Source organism: Acipenser ruthenus, chromosome 42 (genome assembly GCF_902713425.1).
Source record: "Acipenser ruthenus chromosome 42, fAciRut3.2 maternal haplotype, whole genome shotgun sequence".
In the NCBI taxonomy this organism is placed as follows: domain Eukaryota; kingdom Metazoa; phylum Chordata; class Actinopteri; order Acipenseriformes; family Acipenseridae; genus Acipenser; species Acipenser ruthenus.
Window position 1 is genome coordinate 4,644,441 of NC_081230.1, and position 16,154 is coordinate 4,660,594.

Consider the following 16,154-nt stretch of genomic DNA (forward strand, 5'->3'; position numbering starts at 1 on the left):
AAAGTTCCCTTGCTTCTTTTTTGGACCAATTACTGCCTGGGTCACTTGCCATTATGTTGGATTTATTTCTTCAATCAATACGTGGTGGAACAGGAAATTGCATTTACTTGGGGAAAAAAATCCACCTTCAACACAAAATACAGTGACTGTGACGGCATTGCAGTTTACACTGAAAGTAATGAGCTTCAGTACCTGCACTGTGCTGCCACTGAACCACCTCGAGAGATGGTTGAGCGGCGGAATAACGTGTGGCTGCATTTTACCGACATTTCCCATTTACACTTAAAGTGATACCGCATCAGTGCCGCCACAGACTGAATTGCTTCAGTGTAAACATGCCTTAACATGTTTAGGGGGGCTAAAACAAATTACAAAATGTTTTTTCCAATATTATAACAGCAAGAGAACATTTAAAGAGGAGGTAAAATGTCTAAGAGATACAAATAGCAAAATCATAGGCAAAGAGAAAAAGTAGCAAACATATTAAATGATTACTTTTCATAAGTTTTTACAAAGGAGGATACGGACGACATGCCCCACATGTCAACCTGTTCCTATCCAGTTTTAAATAACTTTAGCATAACAGAGGCAGAAGTGTTACAGGGACTAGGAGCTCTTAAAATAAACAAATCCCCTGGGCTGGATGAGATCCTCCCAATGGTACTCAAAGAAATGAAAGAAGTTATTTACAAACCGCTAACCAAGATCATGCAACAGTCTCTTGACACAGCGGGTGTACTGACAGACTGGATAATTGCAAACATAATACCAATCCACAAAAAGGGAGACAAAACCGAACCAGGTAACTACAGACCAATAAACCTGACTTCTATTATATGTAAACTTATGGAAACTATAATAAGATCCAAAATGGAAAATTACCTATATGGTAACAGTATCCTGGGAGACAGTCAGCATGGTTTTAGGAAATGGAGCTCATGTCTAACTAACCTGCTTGATTTTTTTGAGGATGCAACATCAACAATGGAGCGAGGTAACCGGTGGAGTACCACAGGGATCAGTATAAGGTCCACTGCTATTCCTAATCTACATTAATGACTTAGATTCTGGTATAGTAAGCAAACTTGTTAAATTTGCAGGCAACACAATAATAGCAGGAGTGGCAAACCCTGATGTAGCATCAAAGGTCATTCAAAATGATCTAGACAGCATTCAGAACTGGGCAGACACATGGCAAATGACATTTAATAGAGAAAAGTCTAAGGTACTGCATGCAGGAAATAAAAATGTGCATTACAAATACAATATGGGAGATACTGAAATTGAAGAAGGAATCAATGAAAAAGACCTAGGAGTTCATGTTGACTCAGAAATGTCTTCATCTAGACAATGTGGGGAAGCTATAAAAAAAAGGCCAACAAGATGCTCGGATATATTGTGAGAAGTGTTGAATTTAAATCAAGGGAAGTAATGTTAAAACTTTACAATGCATTAGTAAGACCTCACCTAGAATATTGTGTTCAGTTCTGGTCACCTAGTTACAAAAAGGATATTGCTGCTCTAGAAAGAGTGCAAAGAAGAGCAACCAGAATTATACTATTTTTAAAAGGCATGTCATATGCAGACAGGCTAAAAGAATTGAATCTATTTAGTTTTGAACAAAGAAGACTACGCAGTGATCTGATTCAAGCATTCAGAATCCTAAAAGGTACAGACAATGTCGACCCTGGGGACTTTTTTGACCTGAAAAAAGAAACAAGGAACAGGGGTCACAAATGGAGATTAGATAAAGGGGCATTCAGAACAGAAAATAGGAGGCACTTTTTTACACAGAGAATTGTGAGGGTCTGGAAATAACTCCCCAGTAATGCTGTTGAAGCTGACACCCTGGGATCCTTCAAGAAGCTGCTTGATGAGATTCTGGGATCAATAAGCTACTAACAACCAAATGAGCAAGATGGGCTGAATGGCCTCCTCTCGTTCTTAAGTTCTTATGTATGATGGGGATGATAGGGAAATGTAGTTCCTGAAATACTCCTGAAGGGTACCTGAGACGCCATCAGTTTCCTACTATTATAACAGCTTTGACTGTTCTGAATACAGCTTAGTTTGGGTGAGAAGAAACCAAGCTTGTCATTTAGCAATCTTTAGCTATCAGAAGCATAATCAACAAGTACAGGGAAACATCTGTAATTGAGAAGCCCAGGACTGGAAGACCCAAAAAGCTGTCTGACAAGGATGAGCAATACTTGAAGATAAGACCCTGAAGGACGGAGGCCACTTTTCAGTTGTTGGTTGTCTCACATACTGTTTTCGATTAGATCCAGATCACTGCACCTTAGACCATTGTTCCATAGTCCAGTTTCTGTGTCCTTGTGCAGATTTGAGCCTTTTAGTCTTGGTCCCTTTGTTAGCAGAAGTTTTCTAACTGCAACACATCCTTCACAAGTCCTGATTTCACAAGTGATCTTTGTACTGTTGATGGATAGGCGACAACACCTGAGCCTTCTGCCAGTTCTGTTGTCAATTCAACGCTTGTCTTCTTTCTGTTCCTGAAGGGCATTGTGTAAGGTATAACCCACGACGGGCCGTGCGGTTCCCATCATATGTACCACGCCTGGGCCTTTAACCACCCCAGACATGGTATATATCATCAGAACAGCATAGCCCGAAGTGGTTTATACCATTTTTAACACTGCTACCTGTCATTTGTGGGAAGAAAAATAATTAAAATGCATTTAAATTAAGACAAAACCAAAAACTTTTATTGTGTATTGTGGCAAAGTGGTGAGTGAATACAGGTGAGTGCAGTGCAGAGCGAATATAAAACAGACAGACAATGATTTCCAGGTGAAGGGTGTTTATTGGTATAATTAACAATGTCCAGAGTCTTATGGTGAACACCTGTAAATAATAATGTTGGAGTGATACAGCGGCGTGTATCACTTGGTATTTGTAATTCCTCGGGTTTGACCCGTAACGAAAGTTCAGTTTTACACACCAACACTAAACACAAAACACAAACACAGTTCTTAGTGATAGTGATTACGTGCAAGTGGTGTAATACAGTTCTCCATGAAATGCAGGGGTGAAAGTGATGTCCAGGTTTATGCTGGCTTTCGCTACAGCTCCGGATCGTGATGCTGGTAGTCTATTAAAAAACAGATGACAGTTAACAAAACACTAACAAACACAAGACAAAATTCACGGTTCACAATACAGCACACAGACTCCTTGTAGGTTTTCAACACTAACCATTTACCAAGGAACAGATCACGTATGCTAAGTCCCCTCTTTATATCCTCGCTCATGACCCCTAGGTTAACGAGCCCATCCGCTCCTCCAATCCTCAGATGCCACACCATTTACCGTCTGGGTCATTGATTTTGGATACTGTAGCTGCGCCCCTTTCCTAAATGACCAACTACCACCTACCCTACGGAATAAATTGTCGTGCCATTTAGTTAAGGGTACTGTGTTCCCGTTACACAGTGCCCTCACAGGTCGAGAGGGAGATCTAACACCAAGCCCCATTCGATCTCTGTCACATGTATACATCCGCAGTGTAAATAGTCCCACATTTAATTTAATTTAAGTAATTATTTGCTTATTAAAAATAAATTGCACTTGTTCGTTTACTGTGAATTTCTGCATCGAAAGTGCCGTCTCACTAGAAACTAGAGGACTGAGCACAAGCTGTGATGATGGGCGGTGTTTCAAATGACACTAAGGAAGTAAGGGGAGCAGCAGTGATGGAGACTGAAGCCGGATCTTGAATTGAGTTTGTGTCCTTGTTATATGCGAGGCACACATATGTACGTTTTCATCCTTTTGGATCTCAAAAAGATGTTTTTGTTAGTTGTCGGACACCCTCGCGTCCAAGTCATGCCAGATTAAGTTGACGATTGAACCAGACTTTACACACCAATCCGACCGCTGTGCCAGGGGACAGTACCTCTGTTTTCCGCAGACGCTTTAAATCTAGTCCGGTAATTCGGGGGGTGGTGTCTGGCCCTGTCTTTACCTGCTTTTCTAACAGTTTTCATGACTGACAGGAATAAATGCTGGTTTTAAACTCACTGTCAGCAGAGATGTTAAAAAAATGTACCTATTTTGAAATGTACCTATTTTCCAGAACATTCCAGATAGATTCAGTGCTGAGTAAACTTGGAGTAACTTCTAGAACTTTCTAGAACTTTCCAGAAATATAAATAGTAGTATAAATACAGGGGCCTTAAGCCCACCAGTTCAGTTTAGTTCCAGCTGCCTAAGTGGATACATATCTGGATTTTTCTGAGATGGCATCAAGGTCATAGGAGACTTCAAAATGGTGGCATTCCTGATGGGTCTCCAAGGCGGTTTTACCAAGTTTCCCTGCTATCTTTGCCTTTGGGACAGCAGGGACACCAAGGCGCACTACCACAGGCGGGACTGGCCACAGCGGACCGAGTTCTCTGTGGGGAGGAACAACGTCAAGTGGGAGCCACTGGTGGACCCCCGGAAGGTGCTGATGCCACCACTGCACATTAAATTGGGCCTTATGAAACAATTTGTCAGAGCTCTAGATAAGGAGTCGGCAGCCTTCAAGTACCTTCAAGACTTCTTCCCTAAGCTGTCTGAGGCAAAGGTCAAAGCCGGTGTCTTCGTCGGACCACAGATAAAGAAGATCCTGGAGTGCAATGAATTCCCCAAGAAGCTCACTAGTAAGGAGAAAGCGGCTTGGAACAGCTTTGTCGCAGTGGTTTGGGGCTTCCTGGGCAATCACAAGGCTGAAAACTATGTGGAGCTGGTTGAGACTCTGGTGAAGAACTACGGCACAATGGGCTGTAGGATGTCCCTCAAAGTCCATATCCTTGATGCTCATCTTGATAAATTCAAGGAGAACATGGGAGTGTACTCGGAGGAGCAAGGCGAGCGCTTCCACCAGGATATACTGGACTTTGAACGCCGCTACCAAGGACAGTATAACGAGAACATGATGGGAGACTACATTTGGGGGTAGATTCGTGAAAGTGATTTACAGTATAATCGTAAATCTCGAAAAACTACTCACTTCTAAATCTTTTGTAGTCATTTTTGTATTACTTTAGTATAAATACATGTTAATTTGGATTCATATGTTGTTTTTTTCTGACTTTATGTGAATGAAAAGACACAAATTCGCCCGTTTTCTCATTGGAAATAGGTACATTTCAAAATATCACTGTCCTGGTCACAAAAGCAAAGTTTGTGGGGAATAATAGCCATTTTCTATACTTTTGAGGCATAAGCAATTAGGAAATAACACTTACTACCCAGGAACAAAAATTGTGTTACATAGATTATAATCTGTTTGTTTTCCTTTTATGTTTCACACTTTTCATGACAACAATAAGCCATTTGGTTAAGAGATCACTTACACCTCTACTTTTCCTTTTGTAACAGCATTTAAAAGAAAATGATAATCTTTTTCCACTACTTTTCTAGAGATAGATTTGAGCCCCGGACCCCAGTGCTGAATTGTCTTTAGTTGTGTATTAATGCAAGCATGACAACACTACCTTAGTTTTTTTTGTTTTTCTTTGACAAAGGTTTAGAAGATAAAAGGTTCTACAAACAGTGAACATACTGAACCATCTGGCCCAAATTAAGAAAACATTGCAGGACGATGACCAAGCTGAAAACAACTACACTCTCACAGCCACGTGAGAGTGTAGTTGTTTATATAAAATAAAATACACAACTAACTAATAAAATAACACAACACATAACAACACAGAGACACCCAGAAGAGCCAGTGTCCCTTCTCGATGTTCTTACATGATTAACCCTGAAACCAGAGGATTCAAAGATAAATGATAACTCAACATGAAGCATAATAACCCAGAACTGCTCAAAGAGATTGTGAACATTAAATAGCAAGGAGAATTTAAAACAGTAAAAAATATATTAAAATGCTGTTTGAAGCTGTAATATGTTTTAATAGGTTATTGACAGGATAGATCTTCCATCAGTGTCAGTGAAACGTGCCACCAGAGGGCGCTCTGACTCCAGTAATAACGAGCTTGTTTTCAGTATCAAGCACTGTGGTCCTAATCAAGACCTTATGAGATGTGTTGGATTTGTATCTTTTCATTTTTTTTGCTTCTACGAATATCTGTTACAAAAAAGGGGCAGCAGTGTAGAGTAGTGGTTAGGACTCTGGACTCTTGACCGGAGGGTCGTGGGTTCAATCCCAGGTGCGGGACACTGCTGCTGTACCCTTGAGCAAGGTACTTTACATAGATTGCTCCAGTAAAAACCCAACTGGATAAATGGGTAATTGTATGTAAAAATAATGTGTAAAAAATAATCTAATTGTATGTAAAAAATAATGTGTAAAAATAATGTGATCTTGTAACAATTGTAAGTTGCCCTGCTAAGAAACAAATAATAAGAAGAACAATGAGTTGGTTAGTGTACAAATAATGGAGACTTACACAAGAGTTCATCATCCTTTACATAGATCGCACTCAAATACATATCCATATCCACACATCCACTGCGTATTCAACACAGAAAACAATACCCATCACTGTCTGTACGCTATATAAGTGTTGCACAATGTTTAATTAACCCACTAAAATAAAGATTTCAATTAAAAGCATGTGCATGAGTATAATACATCAAGTTTAAGGTCAGCTTTGGCTAGCAAACACTTGCTAAACAACCAAAACAGCTCTCTTCTTTTAAAGGTCTAATTAACAGCAGATCATCAAACTATAAATATTAATACTTACCACTTTATTTCCTTATTAGCATTAAGACCCTGTATCGTTTGTTTGTTTTCTCATATTCTGGAGCTCAAATTTAAAGATTAAAAAAATACAAATGTATTCTTCAATGACTTAAGCAACTAATTCTCCATCTACTCGGATGACGAACTTCCACATTGCATTTAAAAAGCACCCCGGGAAACAGAGATTTGAGTTAGTGGTTCCTTTGAAAAAATGGTGCTCACTTTCTGTGCCCGAATTTAGGATGCCCTCAAATATAATAAGAACATAGAAAGTTTACAAACGAGAGGAGGCCATTCAGCCCATCTTGCTCGTTTGGTTGTTAGTAGCTTATTGATCCCAGAATCTCATCAAGCAGCTTCTTGAAGGATCCCAGGGTGTCAGCTTCAACAGCATTACTGGGGAGTTGGTTCCAGACCCTCACAATTCTCTGTGTAAAAAAGTGCCTCCTATTTTCTGTTCTGAATGCCCCTTTATCTAATCTCCATTTGTGACCCCTGGTCCTTGTTTCTTTTTTCAGGTCAAAAAAGTCCCCAGGGTCGACATAACTTTTAGGATTTTGAATGTTTGAATCAGATCGCCGCGTAGTCTTCTTTGTTCAAGACTGAATAGATTCAATTCTTTTAGCCTGTCTGCATATAACATGTCTTTTAAACCCAGAATAATTCTGGTTGCTCTTCTTTGCACTCTTTCTAGAGCAGCAATATCCTTTTTGTAACGAGGTGACCAGAACTGAACACAATATTCTAGGTGAGGTCTTACTAATGCATTGTAAAGTTTTAACATGACTTCCCTTGATTTAAATTCAACACTTTTCACTACATATCCAAGCATCTTGTTGGCCTTTTTTATGGCTTCCCCACATTGTCTAGATGAAGACATTTCTGAGTCAACATGAACTCCTAGGTCTTTTTCATAGTTCCCTTCTTCAATTTCAGTATCTCCCATATGGTATTTGTAATGCACATTTTTATTGCCTGCGTGCAATACTTTACACTTTTCTCTATTAAATGTCATTTGCCATGTGTCTGCCCAGTTCTGAATGCTGTCTAGATCATTTTGAATGACCTTTGATGCTACATCAGTGTTTGCCACTCCTCCTATTTTTGCGTCTTCTGCAAATTTAACAAGTTTGCTTACTATACCAGAATCTAAATCATTAATGTAGATTAGGAATAGCAGTGGACCTAATACTGATCCCTGTGGTACACCACCGGTTACCTCGCTCCATTTTGAGGTTTCTCCTTGTGGCCGAGCTGTTGCTGCGATGACGTCACGGACCAGGAAGGAACAACACATAAACAATGAATGGGCGGGTGAAGCTGAACGCTACGGCACTCAACGTATTTATTAAATAAATAAACCAAAAGATTTAAACAGAACAAAACAAACACCAAACAAAATGGCACGTTGGCCAAACAAATAACAAATTAGAAGTTATTTTTAAGTTTCGTTTTCACTCTCCTCGCTCTCTCCGCTCTCACTCCTCACACCCTCCCCGAGGGTAGAGAACTGCAGGTTTATATACAGTGACCATCTCCCGATTAGCAACAATTAATCAATGAATTAACTCGGGAGATGGTCATCGTCTGCACGAGTTTAATAAGGATGCGTGACTGTCAGCTAGTTAAATAAATCACTAGCTGATCAGTCATGCATCCTCACAGGGTTTTTAAATTATAAAAACAATAACAAATACGCGGTGCTTTGATCTGCGACGCAAACAAAAATACAAATAGTAAAACAGTTCACAAATATATATATATAGGGGCAGGACACTCCGCCACACATGCCCCCCCTTGTGCGCAGCACACATGGCCTTAAAAGGCCACCTCCCTCCTTTGTCCCCAAAGTCCCGGTTCACAGGCCCGGTCCAGAAACAGGGGAAGCAAGGTGTCTCTGGGGGCGGCCACAGTGGGATGTCCTCCTCCCACCCAAATAGCTGTAGTGTCCTGGTGGACCGCGCACAGGCCGGCTCCTCTGGCCAAGGAAATTTTGGGGGTGGTCTCCAGACCTCCCCCCTCTTCTTCATGGCCGGCAGCTCCCCTCCGTGGTGGAGGTGGGAGCGGTAAGCTGTCCTCCCATGGCGGTTGCGATGGAACCAGCAGGTAGTCACCCTCTGCTGGTGGAGGTGGGAGCGGTAAGCTGTCATCCCACGGCGGTTGCGACGGAACCAGCAGGCATTCACCCTCTGCTGGTGGAGGTGGGAGGGGCAAGCAGTCCTCCCACGGCGGTTGAGGCGGATCCAGCAGGTATTCACCCTCTGCTGGTGGAAGCTGTGGAGGTGGCGGAGGCAGAGACAGCTCCCGCTGCTCTGCCCCTGGCGGTGGAGGTGGCAGAGGCAGAGGCAACTCCTGCTGCTGCTCTGCTTCTGCTGGTGGAAGCGGTGGAGGTGGTGGAGGCAGAGGCAGCAGGTATTCTTCCTCTGCTGCTGGAGGCCTAGGTTCTGGACCTATGGGTCCCCCCCTTCTGGGTGCTGGATGCATGGGCTCCCCCCCTCTGGGAGCTGGATGCACGGGCTCCCCCCCTCTGGACGCTGGATGGATGCGCTCCCCCCCTCTGGGCGCTGGATGCACGCGCTCCCCCCCTCTGGGCGCTGGATGCACAGGCTCCCCCCCGGGCGCTGGATGCAGACGCTCCCCACCTTCAGGGCGCTGGATGCACGTGCTCCCTCCCTCTGGGTGCTGGATGCACGGGCTCCCCCCCTCTGGACGCTGGATGGATGCGCTCCCCCCCTCTGGGCGCTGGATGCAGACGCTCCCCACCTTCAGGGCGCTGGATGCACGTGCTCCCTCCCTCTGGGTGCTGGATGCACGGGCTCCCCCCCTCTGGGCGCTGGATGCATGGGCTCCCCCCCTCTGGGTGCTGGATGCACGCGCTCCCCCCCTCTGAGCGCTAGTTCCTCTTCTTCATAATAGCGGAAGGGACAGTTGGCAAATCGATGTTTTTGGTCGCAGAGGGGGCACACCTCCGATGGCTGGCTATATCGCCCCCTGGATTTCTGGCCACTAGGCGACACTCCTCCTCCCTGTCCTACACCTCTCGGTCTTCCTTCCATCCCATTTTCTTTTTTTTTCTTCCCAATCACAAAACACTATTCGAAAAAAAACCAAAAAAAAAAACGTACTTTTCTTTCCTGGTCCGGCTCCTGGAGGCGTTGTTTATCCCACTGCTGCCACCATATGTGGCCGACCTGTTGCTGCGATGACGTCACTGACCAGGAAGGAACGACACATAAACAATGAATGGGGTTTAGAGGGATAATGATTCACTATACACTTACAGGAAGTATTGTTGACTGATCAGATCTCCTTATGAATTATCTTTGTGCTCCATCTAGTTACAGTATGATCTTCACACACAGCACCTGGTACGGTCTGCCCAATCTCACTGCCTTGTAAACGTGGGGATTGGTTTTATTCTCCCTGGCTGTTGTTCTGGCTCTCACAGGGTAAATGTTATAACATGAATATGGTTTAAAAAGTGCGTCGTAAATTCGAAGGAATACGGTATATTCCCCAACAGATTGAGAGGAACGGTAGTTCCTCGTACAAGTTAGAAAAACTTGTTTGAAACTAGCTAGAGTCTCTATACAGTTCCAAGAGTTTTGCTGTTTTCACCATGCTGCAGCAGCAAAACTAAATCACTTAGAATTACCATCTGTACCAGTACTAAAAGTCTGAAACTTTCTTACATCAAATGTGAAAAAAATGTAAATACCTCTGTAGCAGGGCGGTAGTAAGCCCTGCTGATTATATGTATTTGTTTAATTTTAGAACGGGGTCTCCCCCTCCGCCCCTGTGCAGTGTATTTTGTATTTGTTTTGTTTGATTTTATTATTGTATACATGACGGCGAAGCTGAATGTTTATTGTTTTATGTAGTGACGGCGTAGCCAAATGTTTGTTTGTATTAAGTAGCGTGGATGGGAAGCCCCATCCACACAGTAATTAATAAACTTGTGCAGATTGTGGCCGAGGGGTTTAACTGGCTAGTAAATGATTCTATTTCCACTCGGCCATGATATAAAAGCCTGCAGCTCGATGCACTCTGGGTGTGGGTGTATGAGGAGCGAGAGTAGAGAGCGAGGAGAGAAAGAAAACAAAACTAAAAGAAAACAAAACAAAACATACAGGAACAGTGAAGGCTATTGCCCAGCCTGACCTGTGTTGTTTTTGTGTTCGAGATTTGTTTTGTTTGACTGTTTTGTTTTGCTCTGTGAGCACAGTGTTTTTATTTTTTGCTATTTTAATAATAATCACCAAAAACACAATAAACAAAACAAACACCTAACTCTTTCTTGAGCACTAACTAAACACAACACAGGAACCTAACTATAAAGCAGGACAGCTAAGCTGTTTACCTGTAACACAAAAACAAATCAGTCAAACAAAACAACTTACAACTACCTTTGCTTTTCATACGCTTGCACACACTACTAAGCAGGCTCTCCACACAGCAGCCTAGAACAGGCTGGCTGCTTTCCTTTTATACCCTGCACCTGGCTCTAATTTACAATGATAGCCAGGTGCAAGGGATAATATATATATATATATATATATATATATATATATATATATATATATATATATATATATAACAGTACTTGTGTATATATATATATATATATATATATATATATATATATATATATATATATATATATATACAAGTACTGTGCAAAAGTTTTAGGCAGGTGTGAAAAAATGCTGTAAAGTAAGAATGCTTTCAAAAATAGACATGTTAATAGATTATATTTATCAATTAACTAAATGCAAAGTGAGTGAACAGAAGAAAAATCTAAATCAAATCCATATTTGGTGTGACCACCCTTTGCCTTCAAAACAGCATCAATTCTTCTAGGTACACTTGCAAAAAGTTAGGGATTTTGTAGGGATATAGTCAGGTGTATGATTAAACAATTTTACCAAACAGGTGCTAATGATCATCAATTCAATATGTAGGTTGAAACACAATCATTAACTGAAACAGAAACAGCTTTGTAGGAGGAATAAAACTGGGTGAGGAACAGCCAAACTCAGCTAACAAGGTGAGGTTGCTGAAGACAGTTTACTGTCAAAAGTCATACACCATGGCAAGACTGAGCACAGCAACAAGTCACAAGGTATTTATACTGCATCAGCAAGGTCTCTCCCAGGCAGAAATTTCAAGTCAGACAGGGGTTTCCAGATGTGCTGTCCAAGCTCTTTTGAAGAAGCACAAAGAAACGGGCAATGTTGAGGACCAAGGATGCAGTGGTCGGCCAAGGAAACTTACTGCAGCAGATGAAAGACACATCATGCTTACTTCCCTTCACAATCGGAAGATGTCCAGCAGTGCCATCAGCTCAGAATTGGCAGGAAACAGTGGGACCCTGGTACACCCATCGACTGTCCGGAGAAGTCTGGTCAGAAGTGGCCTTCATGGAAGACTTGCGGCCAAAAAGCCATACCTCCGACGTGGAAACAAGGCCAAGCGACTCAACTATGCACGAAAACACAGGAACTGGGGTGCAGAAAAATGGCAGCAGGTGCTCTGGAATGATGAGTCAAAATTTGAAATACTTGGCTGTAGCAGAAGGCAGTTTGTTCGCCGAAGGGCTGGAGAGCGGTACATGAATGAGTGTCTGCAGGCAACAGTGAAGCATGGTGGAGGTTCCTTGCAAGTTTGGGGCTGCATTTCTGCAAATGGAGTTGGGGATTTGGTCAGAATTAATGGTCTCCTCAATGCTGAGAAGTATAGGCAGATACTTATCCATCATGCAATACCATCAGGGAGGCATTTGATTGGCCCCAAATTTATTCTGCAGCATGACAACGACCCCCAAACATACAGCGAAAGTCATTAAGAACTATCTTCAGCGTAAAGAAGAACAAGGAGTCCTGGAAGTGATGGTATGGCCCCCACAGAGCCCTGATCTCAACATCATCGAGTCTGTCTGGGATTACATGAAGAAAGAGAAGCAACTGAGGCTGCCTAAATCCACAGAAGACTGTGGTTAGTTCTCCAAGATGTTTGGGCCAACCTACCTGCCGAGTTCTTTCAAAAACTGTGTGCAAGTGTACCTCGAAGAATTGATGCTGTTTTGAAGGCAAACCAAATATTGATTTGATATAGATTTTTCTTCTGTTCACTCACTTTGCATTTTGTTAATTGATAAATATAAACTATTAACATGTTTATTTTTGAAAGCATTCTTACTTTACAGCATTTTTTCACACCTGCCTAAAACAGTACTGTATATATATATATATATATATATATATATATATATATATATATATATATATATATACGCACATGAATGTTTAAAAAGTGTTACAAATCATAAACACGTCCAACAGTTTATAAAATAAACACCACACGGTGTTTAAATCCTAAACACATTTAAAATGATAAACCCAGTGACGTGTTTTAAAAGTGTGACAAATAATTGTTTTACAGTGTAGCTTTTATACTTTTTGTTCTATTATTTCACAAGCACAACATTTTACCCAAATGTATGAAGGTCAGACACCTGGTTTTGCTCATTACACACTCTTATCTTAGCCACTGTACTATATGTGCTTAAACAATTTTTCTGTTTCTTGAATTATCTAAAGTAGTTTTTTCTTGATATCAGTTTCCCCTACAAAATGTCTCCAAAACCATTACTTTGGTTTAAATCGACACATTACTTTGTATCCAGACTTGGGGCCAGCAGTGTGGAGTAGTGGTCAGGGCTCTGGACTCTTGACCATCAGGTTGTGGGTTTAATCCCAGGTGAGGGGCACTGCTGTTGTACCATTGATTCAGGATAAACAACTGGATAAATGGGTAATTGTATGTAAACATAATGTGATATAATTGTGTGGCGGAGTGTCACGCCCCTATACATATGTGCGCTATTTTTATTATTATTTGTATTACTATTGTTTGCGGCGCGGACGAAAGCCGCCACCATTATTCGTTATTGTTTTGCGTTTTAATTATTAAACCTTGTGAGGATGCATGACTGATCAGCTACTGATTATTTAACTAGCTGACAGTCGCGCATCCTTACTAAACTCATGCAGACTATGGCTGAGGGGTAATAGGATAATTAATAGCTAGTTAACTCCTCGGCCAGAATATAAAAGCCTGCAGCTGTCCGCACTAAAGCAAGGGAGCAAGGTGGGAGAGTGATTTAAAAACCTAAACAACTGCTAAGGGTGTTGGTTTTACCCCAGCACGATACTTATTACACAAACACACACACTCACAAATAGTTAATTTATTGAGGACTGCACATAAATGAATGGTTTGCAAAATGTCATCCCCCCTCGAGAATGGTGCTGTTTAATATCTCCAGTCCCTTTCCCATCTCCACTATCATCCCCCCCCCTCGAGAATGGTGCTGTTTAATATCTCCAGTCTCTTTTCCATCTCCACTATCATCCCCCCCTCGAGAATGGTGCTGTTTAATATCTCCAGTCCCTTTTCCATCTCCACTATCATCCCTCGCCCCCCTCGAGAATGGTGCTGTTTAATATCTCCAGTCTCTTTTCCATCTCCACTATCATCCCCCCCCCTCGAGAATGGTGCTGTTTAATATCTCCAGTCCCTTTTCCATTTCCACTATCACCCCCCCCCCTCGAGAATGGTGCTGTTTAATATCTCCAGGCCCTTTTCCATCTCCACTATCATCCCTCGCCCCCTCTCGAGAATGGTGCTGTTTAATATCTCCAGTCCCTTTTCCATCTCCACTATCATCCCTCGCCCCCCCTCGAGAATGGTGCTGTTTAATATCTCCAGTCCCTTTTCCATCTCCACTATCACACCCCCCCCCTCGAGAATGGTGCTGTTTAATATCTCCAGTCCCTTTTCCATCTCCACTATCACCCCTCGCCCCCCTCGAGAATGGTGCTGTTTAATATCTCCAGTCCCTTTTCCATCTCCACTATCACCCCCCCCCTCGAGAATGGTGCTGTTTAATATCTCCAGTCCCTTTTCCATCTCCACTATCACCCCCCCTCGAGAATGGTGCTGTTTAATATCTCCAGTCCCTTTTCCATCTCCACTATCATCCCTCGCCCCCCCCTCGAGAATGGTGCTGTTTAATATCTCCAGTCTCTTTTCCATCTCCACTATCATCCCTCGCCCCCCTCTCGAGAATGGTGCTGTTTAATATCTCGTCCTTTTCCATCTCCACTATCACCCCCCCCTCGAGAATGGTGCTGTTTAATATCTCGTCATTTTCCATCTCCACTATCATCCCCCCCTCGAGAATGGTGCTGTTTAATATCTCCAGTCCCTTTTCCATCTCCACTATCATCCCTCACCCCCCTCGAGAATGGTGCTGTTTAATATCTCCAGTCCCTTTCCCATCTCCACTATCATCCCCCCCCTCGAGAATGGTGCTGTTTAATATCTCGTCCTTTTCCATCTCCACTATCATCCCCCCCTCGAGAATGGTGCTGTTTAATATCTCCAGTCCCTTTTCCATCTCCACTATCATCCCTCACCCCCCTCGAGAATGGTGCTGTTTAATATCTCCAGTCCCTTTTCCATCTCCACTATCATCCCTCGCCCCCCTCGAGAATGGTGCTGTTTAATATCTCCAGTCCCTTTTCCATCTCCACTATCATCCCTCGCCCCCCTCGAGAATGGTGCTGTTTAATATCTCCAGTCTCTTTTCCATCTCCACTATCATCCCTCGCCCCCCCTCGAGAATGGTGCTGTTTAATATCTCCAGTCCCTTTTCCATCTCCACTATCATCCCTCGTCCCCCCCTCGAGAATGGTGCTGTTTAATATCTCCAGTCCCTTTTCCATCTCCACTATCATCCCTCGCCCCCCCTCGAGAATGGTGCTGTTTAATATCTCCAGTCCCTTTTCCATCTCCACTATCATCCCTCGCCCCCCTCGAGAATGGTGCTGTTTAATATCTCCAGTCCCTTTTCCATCTCCACTATCACCCCCCCCTCGAGAATGGTGCTGTTTAATATCTCCAGTCCCTTTTCCATCTCCACTATCATCCCTCGCCCCCTCTCGAGAATGGTGCTGTTTAATATCTCCAGTCCCTTTTCCATCTCCACTATCATCCCTCGCCCCCCCTCGAGAATGGTGCTGTTTAATATCTCCAGTCCCTTTTCCATCTCCACTATCACACCCCCCCCCCCTCGAGAATGGTGCTGTTTAATATCTCCAGTCCCTTTTCCATCTCCACTATCACCCCTCGCCCCCCTCGAGAATGGTGCTGTTTAATATCTCCAGTCCCTTTTCCATCTCCACTATCACCCCCCCCCTCGAGAATGGTGCTGTTTAATATCTCCAGTCCCTTTTCCATCTCCACTATCACCCCCCCTCGAGAATGGTGCTGTTTAATATCTCCAGTCCCTTTTCCATCTCCACTATCATCCCTCGCCCCCCCCTCGAGAATGGTGCTGTTTAATATCTCCAGTCTCTTTTCCATCTCCACT